Below are 11,444 nucleotides of genomic sequence, written 5' to 3' on the forward strand. Positions count from 1 at the left end.
TTATTTGCAGATGACATGATTTTATACATAGAAAACCCTAAAGAATCCATCAAAAATCTACTACACTTAATAAATGAATTTGGCAAAGTAGCAGGATACAAAATTAACGTCAAGAAATCGACGGCATTCTTGTACACCAATGATGAACTCACAGACAGAGAAACTGAAAAAAAAAATCCCATTTACTATCGGACCATGAAAATTAAGATACATAGGAATAAACTGAACCAAAGAAGTAAAGGACCTATTTACAGAAAACTGCAGGTCATTGAAAAGAGAAATAGAGGAAGATATCAAAAAGTGGAAGCACATACCCTGTTCATGGATTGGAAGAATTAACATCATTAAAATGTCCATACTACCCAAAGCAATCTACAGATTCAATGCAATCCCCATCAAAATACCAACGACATATTTCATAGAACTAGAACAAATACTTTAAAAGTTCATATGGAACCAAAAAAGACCCCGAATAGCCACAGCAATCTTGAAAAAGATAAAGTAGGTGGGATCACAATACCAGATATCAGGTTATACTACAAAGCGACTGTAACCAAAACAGCCTGGTACTGGCACAAGAACAGGCATATAGACCAGTGGAACAGAACTGAAAACCCAGAAATGGATCCCAGGCAATACGCTTAGTTAATATTTGACAAAGGTGGCAAGACCATACAGTGGAGTAAAGACAGCCTCTTTAGTAAATGGTGTTGGGAAAACTGGACAGCTACATGCAAAAAAATGAACTGGACCATCAACTTACACCATACACAAAAATAAACTCGAAATGGATAAAAGACTTAAATGTGACCCATGAATCCATAAAAATTCTAGAAGAAAATGTAGGCAACAAAATTTCGGACATCATGCGGAGCAGAATTTTCACTGATACCTCACCTAAGGCAACAGAAACAAAGGAAAAAATGAACACATGTGACTACATCAAACTAAAAAGCTTCTGCACAGCAAAAGAAACAATCATCAAAATGGAAAGGCAACCCACTGTATGGGAGAACATCATTGCCAATGATACATCAGATAAGGGGTTAATTTCCAATATATATAGAGTGCTCCTACAACTCAACAAAAGGAAGACAAAAAACCCAATTAAAAAATGGGCAGAGGAGCTGAATAGACACCTCTCCAAACAGGACATACAAATGGCCAAGGGACATATGAAGAAATGCTCAACATCACTAATCATCAGAGAGATGCAAATTAAAACAACAATGAGGTATCACCTCACACCTGTCAGAATGGCCGCTTTCAACAAATCATCAAACAACAAGAGTTGGCGAGGGTGTGGAGAAAAGGGGACTGTAGTACACTGCTGGTGGGAATGCAGACTGGTGCAGCCGCTGTGAAAACAATATGGTGTTACCTCAAAAAATTAAAAATTGAACTTGCTTTTGACCCAGTGATCCCACTTCTAGGAATATACCCTCAGAATCCTGAAACAGCAATCAGGATGAATATATGTACCCCCATGTTCTTAGCAGCACTATTTACAATAGCTAAGATCTGGAAACAGCCCAGTGTCCATCAGTGGACTAATGGATAAAAAAACAGTGGTACATATACACAATGGTGTACTATGCAGCAGTAAGAAAGAAAGATCTTTTATCCTTTGATACAACATGAAGGGACCTGGAAAGTATTATCCTAAGTGCAATAAGCCAATCAGAGAAAGACAAATGTCGCATGATCTCACTTATATACGGAACATAATGAATATAACAGTCTGAGAAATACAGTAGACCCAGAAACATGGAAGTAGGGCACAGACTGACACCCCTCAAAAGAGGGGTGGTGGTGGGAAGAGATAAACCACAGAACTTATATGCATGTATGCATGACCAATGGACATGGACAACTAAGCCGGGGACGGGGCGGGGGTGGGGTGGGGAGGGGGGTGCCAATGGGGTAAAAAAGGTAAAATATCTGTAACAAAAAAAATAAATAAAAAATTAAAAAAAAAAAAGAGTACAGACTTATGTCCCAACTGTGTGACAATGGAGAAGTGATTCAATTTTCATTGGCATCATTTTTATCTTCTGTATAATGGCAATAACAGTTGTGCCTATACAGGGTTAAGTTTATATTTCGTGGATGCTAACAAGCTTATTAAATATGTTGTCATGATCCTTTATATATAACACAAAGCACCATTTAAATTCAAAATGGTACAAAATTTATATGATGAAACGAACTTAGTTTGTTATGACATTTTATTATTGCAAAATACTCCAGCATTTTACCAAAGTGGGACTTTTTCATTTTTTCTGCCCACACCTCCTCATCCCTTGCTTGTATCCAAAATGCCTGGTTGACCTATGTGGGTGTTGAAATGATTAAATGAAGACTATACTTTCAGGGATCATTTCTATAGTTTGTTACTAGAGAAGTTTCTCTGAATGTGTAGAGCACCTGAAACAACGAGGAGGAGGTGCAGTGTTTTCTTCTGAGTGTGAAGCTGGTTTCTGGTGTTGCTTATGCAACTGCCATTGGCCATTGATGATTGTTCTTTTCTCTCATTGAGGGAATAAGAGGAAGAAAACGCAGTCTGAGTGGAAAAAAAAAAAAGCCCTTGCTGGTTTGGCTCGATGGTTAGAGCATTGGCCTGCGGTCCAGAGAGACCTGGGTTCGGTTTCCACTAGGGCATGTACCCCGGTTGCAGTTTGTCCCTGGCTCTGGTTGGGTCGTGCAGGTGGCGGCCACTCGATGTGTCCCTTTCACACTGATGTTTCTCTTTCTTCCTCTCCCTCCCTCCTACTCTATCTGAACAAAAAATTAAAACATGTCCTCCAGTGAGGATTAAAAAAAGAAAAGAAATGATTAAATGTGATATGAATTAAAGTACTTAGCACAGAGTATGGCAGATGGTAAGCTCTCGATAGATATTAGTTATATGTTTGGAGACAAAACAACCATTCAAACTAAAGGAACGGCTGATTTAGGGAGAGGGCCACACACACAAGACAGAAGTACATCAAGAAAAAGGAAAAGAATTCCACTTGAATCCTCCACCTCATTCCCAATCCCACTGCCCAGCCCAGGAGTAACCACTGTTACAATTTGGAGTATATTTTAGAGATTTGGTGTGTACATTGTTTCTATGCATTCAAATACACAAATAGGCATAGAATGCCTTAGGATTTATTGATTCTTGAGTTTGATCATACATATAATTCTGCAGCTTCCTTTCTCTTTCCTCTTTTCTTTTAACTTGACATGTCTTGAAGAGCTTTTTACATGAAAATGTAGGCTTCACCTCTTCCTGTTGGCTGCTGCATACTGAAGCGTGGGACAGACATATTGTATTTAGGCAACTGTAGAGTAGAGATGACAAACCTTCCATCTCCCGATGGCCTGCCTGGATTTCAGTTGTGACTTCACCACTTAGTACATGCATGACCTTGGGCATGTTGCTTAGTTTTTCTATGTCCTGGTTTTCTCATTTGTGCCCTGGTTCTTTTATCTGTAAAAAGTGTGAGCTTGCTGAAGTTATCTGCTTCCAATGAATCAACAAGATTTGTTTATAATGCAGATGCCATCTACCATGTTTTCCTCAGGGCTTGACACACAAAGGGACAATTTAAGTTCCAGTGAAACTTACTTCTTCTTTTCTAAAATTTTATTTTCACCAGATAAAGAATTCTAAGTAGATATAGTTAAAACCTACACTTTAAAAACTCCTAGGCTTAAGAAATTATATTTTATATAGTTTCCTAGAAATTTCCCTTTTACAACCTCCCAGGCTACAGGCAGGATATCAGTTAATTCCAATAATTCTTTATTTCACCTTGGCATGCTGTTTATCAGAAACCATATAGAAACTTTTTAATTTGTGGGCTTTTATTGCAATCCTCAATTCACCCTGAGTAGTCTATTATTAAGTGTTCTAGAGGTTCTTATTGTCCCTTATCGGAGAATTGTTATCTTGGCGCAATTCATCTGTAGTCATTCTTCACAGAGAAAATCTTTCATATTACCTTTCTTTCATGATACAACGACAACTCTTGAATACATCATTATTCCACAATAAGCTTATAAATTATTATTAGGCAATTTTTTATATAATCTGATTTTATAAACTGTTTCTTTTTATTATTGTTAGAGGGAAACCAGTAAATGCATCTGTCTGTATTGATCCATCATGATAACAGTAATAGAGAAACTAAGTAAGGACATCTTACTGAGCCACAAACATAGTGGATTTGTAATGAGCTCAGTCTGGGATATAAACAAACACCAGGACCCTCTCTAATGAGTCACAGTTGCTACCAATAATGGCATGTTAATTGGTAATGATGAGTTATAAAAATGTCTTAAGCTGGATTTTTTTCTTCATAGAATTGAGTTTTACAAAGGTAAATAAAGTATTTAAAAAAATGAATAAAAAAACCAAAGTGAATTTCTTAGGAATATGTGCTTTAGTATGTGAAATAGTAACCTTAAGAAGATTCTTCTTGCAACCCAGTGTGCTTTGGATCCCCTCCCCCATCACCTTGCTTACCTGTTCTTAGAGAATTCAGGTTTTTCTTTCTGGTCATATAGCAGTGAGAAGGAACATTTTAAATATATGACTTTCAGATTAGCATTGTCCTATAGAATTTACTGTGTTGATGGAAATGTATTATCACCTGCCCCACCCAATATATCAGCCATTTGCCATGTATTGAGAATGTGAAATGTGGCTAATGCAACTGAGAAACTAAACTTTAAATTATATTTAATTCTGATTAATAAAATTTAAACTTAAATAACCTTGTGTGGCTGGTGGCTACTGTATTGGACAGTGCAGTTGTAGAGTGTCTATAGCTTGTGGTATTTACATTCTTTGTTACTGCTTGTTTTAATTAGAATAGTTAATTGAGACATTAGTAATTTTTTTCCAATCTGGTTAATTCTTTAGGTGAGTAGGACATATAACATTCCTTAAGAAGGGAACAATATTAACAACATCCAACACCCAGAGTTCTGGCTGTGTAATATGCTCTGTTTTTACACTTTACCTGGCTTAGATTATCTAGTCCTCCCACTGTTTATGAAGGATGTACCACTTTTATCATCATTTTGGTGTTCAGGAAATGGGGGAAACAGAGAAGTTAAGAGACTTCCCCAAAGCCACAGACAGGGACCTGAAGAATATTATCTTAAGCAAAACAAGGCCACACAGTTAGCAGCTGTCTGGCTCCAGAGTCCTTGCTCTTTACCAGTATATCAAAATATGTCCTGTGTCCTGTGTCTGACTCTCAGTTTATTACAGTATGTACAATGTCAAAGTCATTGGAATGGAGTTAGAATAGGTTGTATAAGGAAGAGAATGCTTATACTGGTGTGATATTGGATTGGGTACATTTTGGTGCCCATCCTATTTCTAAATTTCTATGATTCTAGGAACTAAGGTAGTTTAATGGAATTTTAGGTTCCAAACAAGATCCACTTTTTTATTTATTTTTACGTTTTATTAATTAATTAATTAATTTTTGTTACAGATGTTTCTCCTTTTTCCCTCACTGATACACCCTTCCCTCCCCACTCTATCCCCACCTTTTTTGTCCATGTCCACTGTTCATGCACACCTGCATATAAATTCTGTGGTTTATCTCTCCTTCCCACCATCTCTTCTGGGGATTGTCTGTACCCTACTTCCACATCTCTGGGACTACCCCATTCCCCTGACTGTTATGTTCATTATAATCCACAAATAAGTGAGATCATATTATACTTCTCTTTCTCTGTTTGGCTTGTTTTGCTTAAGATAATATTCTCCAGGTCCCTCTATGTCGTCACAAAGGATAAGAGATCTTTCTTTCTTACAGCTGCATAGTACTCCATTGTGTATATGTACCACTGCTTTTTAACCATTTGTCTACTGATGGACACTTGGGCTGTTTCCAGATCTTAGCGATTGTAAATAGTGCTGCTACAAACATGGGGGTACATATATTTTTTCTGATTGCTGTTTCAGGCATCTTAGGGTATATTCCTAGAAGTGGGATCACTGGGTCAAATGAAAGTTCAATTTTTAATTTTTTGAGGTAACACCATATTGTTTTCCATAGTGGCTGCACCAGTCTGCATTCCCACCAGCAGTGTACTAGAGTCCCCTTTTCTCCACATCCTCTCCAACACTTGTTGTTTGATGATTTGTTGATGGCGGCCATTCTGACAGGTGTGAGGTGATACCTCATTGTTGTTTTAATTTGCATCTCTCTGATGATTAGTGATGTTGAGCATTTCTTCATATGTCCCTTAGCCATTTGTATGTCTTGTTTGGAGAGGTGTCTGTTTAGCACCTCTGCCCATTTTTTAATTGGGTTCTTTGTCTTCCTTTCATTGAGTTGTATGAGCACTCTATATATTTTGGAAATAAACCCCTTATCTGATGCATCATTGATTATTATGATCTCTCATATAGTAGGATCCCTTTTTGTTTTGATGGTTGTTTCTTTTTTTGTGCAGAAGCTTTTTAGTTTGATGTAGTTTCACATGTTTATTTTTTTCTTTGTTTCTTTTGCCTTAGGTGTTGTATTAGTGAAAATTCTGCTGCATATGATGTCTGGCATTTTGTTGCTTACATTTTCTTCTAGAATTTTTATGGATTCACAAGCTACATTTAAGTCTTATATCCATTTTGAATTTATTCTTGTGTATGGTGTAAGTTTGTGTGCTATCTTCATTTATTTGCAGGTAGCTGTCCAAATTTCCCAAAGCCATTTATTGAAGAGACTGTCTTGACTCCACTGTATGCTCTTGCCACCTCTGTCAAATATTAATTGAGCATATTGCCTTTGGAACATTTCTGGGTTCTTTGTTCTGTTGCACTGGTCTATATGCCTGTTCTTGTGCCAGCACCAGACTGTTTTGATTACAGTGGCTTTGTAGTACAACCTGAAATCTGGTAATGTGATCCCTTCAACTTTGTTCTTCTTTTTCAATATTGCTGTGGCTATTCGGGGCCCTTTTTGGTTCCATATGAACTTTTGAAGCATTTGTTCTAGTTTTGTGAAGTATGTCGTTGGTATTTTGATGGAGATTGCATTGAATCTATAGCTTGCTTTGGGTAGTAGAGACATTTTAATGATGTTAATTCTTCCAATCCATAAATATGGTATGTGCTTCCACTTTTTTATATCTTCCTCTATTTTTTATTTCAATGACTTATAGTTTTCTGCAAATAGGTCCTTTATTTCTTTGGTTAAATTTATTCCTAGGTACCTTAATTTTTTTGCCATGATGGTAAATGTGATTGTTTTTTTAGTTTCTCCTTCTGTGAGTTCATCATTGGGGTATAAGAATTCCATGAATTTGTTGACGTTAATTTTGTATCCTGCTACTTTGCCAAATTTATTTGTTAATTCTCGTAAATTTTTGATGGAGTCCTTGGGGTTTTCTACACATAGAATAATGTCAGCTGTGAATAATAACAGTTTCACTTCCTCCTTTCCTATTTGGATCCCTTTTATTTTCTCTTCCTGTCTGATTGCTATTGCTAAGACTTCCAGTACTATGTTAAAAAAGAGTGCCGCAAGTTGGCATCCTTGTCTGGTTCCTGTTCTTAAGGGAAATGCTTTTAATTTTTGCCCATTGAGTATGACATTGGCTGTTGGTCTTTTTTTTTTTTTTTTTTATGCTCACCTGAGGACATTTTTCCATTTTTTGTTCAGATAGAATGGGAGGGAGAGAGTGGAAGAGAGAGAAACATCGATATGAAAGGGACACATGGAGTGGTTGCCACCTGCACAACCAACCAGGGCCGGGGACAAACTGCAACCGAGGCACATGCCCTTAGCGGAAGCCAAACCCGGGTCTCTCTAGACCGCAGGCCGACGCTCCAACCTCTGAGCCAAAACGGCCAGGGCTGTGGGTCTTTTATATATGGCCTTTGTTATGTTGAGATAACATACCTCCATTCCCAGGTTGTTGAGCGTTTTTATCAGAAACAGGTGCTGGATTTTGTTCAATGCTTTTTCAGCATCTATTGATATGATCACATGATTTTTATTTTTCATTTAGTTTATGTGGTTTATCACATTTATTGATTTGCAAATATTGTACCATTCATGCATCTTTGGTGTGAATCCCACTTGGTCATGTTGAATAATTTTTTTGATGTATTGCTGGATTTGATTTGTCAGTATTTTGTTCAGGATTTTGGCATCTATGTTCATCAGGCATATGGGTCTGTAGTTTTCTTTCTTTATAGTGTCTTTTTCTGGTTTTGGAATTAGAATTATGCTGGCCTCATAGAACGAGTCTGGAAGTCTTCCTTCTTGAATATTTTGTAGTAGTTTGTGAAGAATGGGTGTTAGTTCTTTGAATGTTGGGTAAAATTCCCCCGTGAAGCCGTCTGGGTCTGGGCTTTGGTTTGCTGGGACAGTCTTGATTTCATCTTCAATTTATTTTGTTGTTATTGGTTTGTGCAACTTTTTATCTCTTCTCGGCTCAGTTTTGGGAAACTATGTGTTTCTAGAAATTCGTATATTTTGCTTAGAATGTCTAATGTGTTGCCGTATAACTTCATAATATTAGTTCATCATCCTTTGTATTTCTGTGGTATCAGTCATTACTTCTCCCTTTCATTTCTGATTTTGTGTACTTGGGTTCTCTCTCTTTGTTTCTAGGTAAGTCTAGCTAAGGGTTGGTCAATCTTCTTTAGATTTTCAAAGAACCAGCTCTTTGTTTCATTGATTCTTTGAATTGTTTGTTAGTCTCCATGTCATTTATTTCTGCTCTGATCTTTACTATTTTCTTTCTTCTACTTGCTCTGGCATTTTCTTTTTGTTTGCTTTCTAGTTCTTTAAGTTGTGAGGTTAGGTAATCTATTAGAAATTTTTCCTGCTTCTTGAGGTAGTCATATAGTGCTATGAACTTCCCTCTCAGAACTGCTTTCACTGCATCCTATAGATTTTGTGTTGTTGTGTGTTTATTTTCATTGGTTTCCAGGTAGTTTTTATTTTTTTCCTTGATCTCCATGGTAATCTATTCATTGTTCAATAACATGCTATTTAGCCTCCATGTTTCCAAGTGTCTTTGCACGTTCTTGTTGCAATTGACTTCTAGTTGTATGCTATTGTGATCTGAGAAGATGCTGATATGATTTCAATCTTCTTGAACTTGTAGAGACTTAGTTTGTCTCCTAACATGTGGTCTATCTTTGAGAATGTCCCATGTGCACTTAAGAAGAATTTGAATTCTGCAGTTTTGGGGTGTAATTTTTTATAGATATCTATTAAAATCATTTGATCTAGCACTTCATTTAAAGTCTGTGTTTCCTTGTTAAATTTTTGTCTAGAATATCTATCCAGTGATGTCAGCAGGTTATTGAAGCCCCTGCTATGATTGTTTTGGTTTTGATTTCTCCTTTAAAGTCCTCCAAATTATTTTTAATAGATGTTAGTGCTCCTATATTGAGTGCATATATATTTACCAAGATTATATATTCCTGTTGGATAGATCCTTTCAATATTATGTAGTGGTCTCTTTTGTCACTAGTTATGGCTTTAATTTTGTAATCTACTTTATCAGATATGAGTATTGCTACCCCAGCTTTTTTTTCCTTTCCATTTGCTTGACATTTTTTTTTTTCCATTTCTTCACTTTCAACCTATGTGAGTCTTTTGTTGTGAGGTGGGTTTCTTGTAAACAACATCTATGTGAGTCATGTTTTCTTATCCAGTCAGCTACTCTGTGTCTTTTTATCAGAGCATTCAAACCATACACATTTAAGGTGATAATTGATATGTACTTATTTATTGCCATTTTTGTTTAGTGTGGTTATATATTTTTTTCTATTTCTTCTACTAATTACAGCAGTGCTTTTGACATTTCTCGTAGTGCTGGTTTGGTGTGAATTTATTCCCTTAGCCATTTTTTTTTTTTTATCTGGAAAGCTCTTTATTTGACCTTCTCTTTTAAATGATAGCCTTGCTGGATAGAGTAGTCTTGGATTCAGATCCTTGTTTTTCATGACCTTGATTACTTCATGCCACTTTCTTCTGGCCTATAGTGTTTCTTGTGAGAAGTCAGCTGAGAGCCTTATGGGGTGTCCTTTGTAGGTCACCTGTTGCTTATCTCTTGCTGCCTTTAGGATTCTCTGTCTTTAATTTTTGGCATTTTAATTACTATGCATCTTGGTGTGGGCCTATTTGGGTTCTTCTTACTTGGGGCTCTTTGTGCTTCTTGAACTTGAATGTCTTCTATCTTCACCAAGTTAGGAATGTTTTCTGTCACTATTTCTACAAATATATTCTCTAACCCTTGCCCATTTTCTTCCTCTTCGGGGACTCCTATGATGCAAATGTTATTACATTTCAATTGTCCCACAGTTCTCTTAAGCTATCATCCTGCTGTTTAATTGTTTTTTTTTTGTTTGTTTGTTTTTTGATTGGTTCATTTTTTCTACCCTGTCTTCTAATTCACGGATTCGGTTCTCAGCTTCCTCTACTCTCCTGGTTAGTCCTTCCAATGTGTTCTTTATTTCTGCTATGTCATTCTTCATTTCCACTTGGTTGGTTTTCAGTGGTTCTATATCTTTACTCAAGGTGCTGATGTCCTTACTCATGCTGTTGAGCTTCCTCAAGATCATGGCTCTGAACTCTACCTCTGATAAATTGCTTAGCCGCATTTCATTGATCTTATCTTCTATAGATTTTTCTTGTTCTTTCATTTGGGATTTGTTTCTGTGTTTCACCATTTTGGCTATCTCACAGGGTTTTGGAGCCTGCCAAATTTTTACTATGGGTGTTGGTGTTCTGTTAACAGTCTTTGGCTCCCTCTACTGGGTTTGGATGAGCCTGGGTAGGCCAACGTTAAACGCCACTGTCAAATCTTACTTTTCTTGGTAGATTTGCAAGCCCAGGAAATGTTCAGTTATCCTGTAGCTTTTTCCTGGTGGCTAGCAGTCTCAGTCACTCTGTGCCTTGGAATGTAGCCCTGGTGCTCTGCATAAGAGGATTTCCAGAGGGTGGGATAGATGCTGGTTGTTAATGAGCCTCAATTTGCATTTCTTGCCTCACCTGGGAAAGGTTGAATTTCTGAGGGGGAGGCTGCAGGTTTTCCTCACAGCTCTGGGAAGGAGCACACTGGCCACTATCTACTGTGGTTGCAACTCAGCAAAAACGCTGAGTGCCCTCCAAATCCAGGTTGTTTCCACAAAGTTCCAGCCCAGTCTGCCCTTCCTGTGCTGTAGCCCCCAGGTGAGGGGCTTTGGCTATTTTAGCACTCATTCTGGGCTCTCTGCACTGTGGAGTGGGCTTGTTTTTTATTTGCCCTTGCTGTGGAGCGGGCTTGATCTTTATTCCCCAAGGGCGCTGCCAACCTCCTGTGCCTCTGTAGATTCTACCAGTATCCCTAATTATATGGTTCTGTCCTGCTGCCTTAGTGTTTCTTTTTTCTGAGGAATTATCTTCATTTTAGTTGTAATTCCTGTTTGGTCT

General features: G+C 37.4%; 1 non-coding gene across 1 annotated transcript; it reads left to right on the plus strand.

Moving 5' to 3' along the window:
• Positions 1–2,358: 2,358 nt before the first annotated feature.
• Positions 2,359–2,572, plus strand: LOC118619511. Its single transcript, XR_004957271.1, has one exon. It is a non-coding gene; the product is annotated as a small nucleolar RNA U3 (small nucleolar RNA).
• The last annotated feature ends 8,872 nt before the right edge of the window (positions 2,573–11,444 follow it).

This window comes from Molossus molossus, unplaced genomic scaffold, assembly GCF_014108415.1.
Source record: "Molossus molossus isolate mMolMol1 unplaced genomic scaffold, mMolMol1.p scaffold_m16_p_6, whole genome shotgun sequence".
Taxonomy (NCBI): Eukaryota; Metazoa; Chordata; class Mammalia; order Chiroptera; family Molossidae; genus Molossus; species Molossus molossus.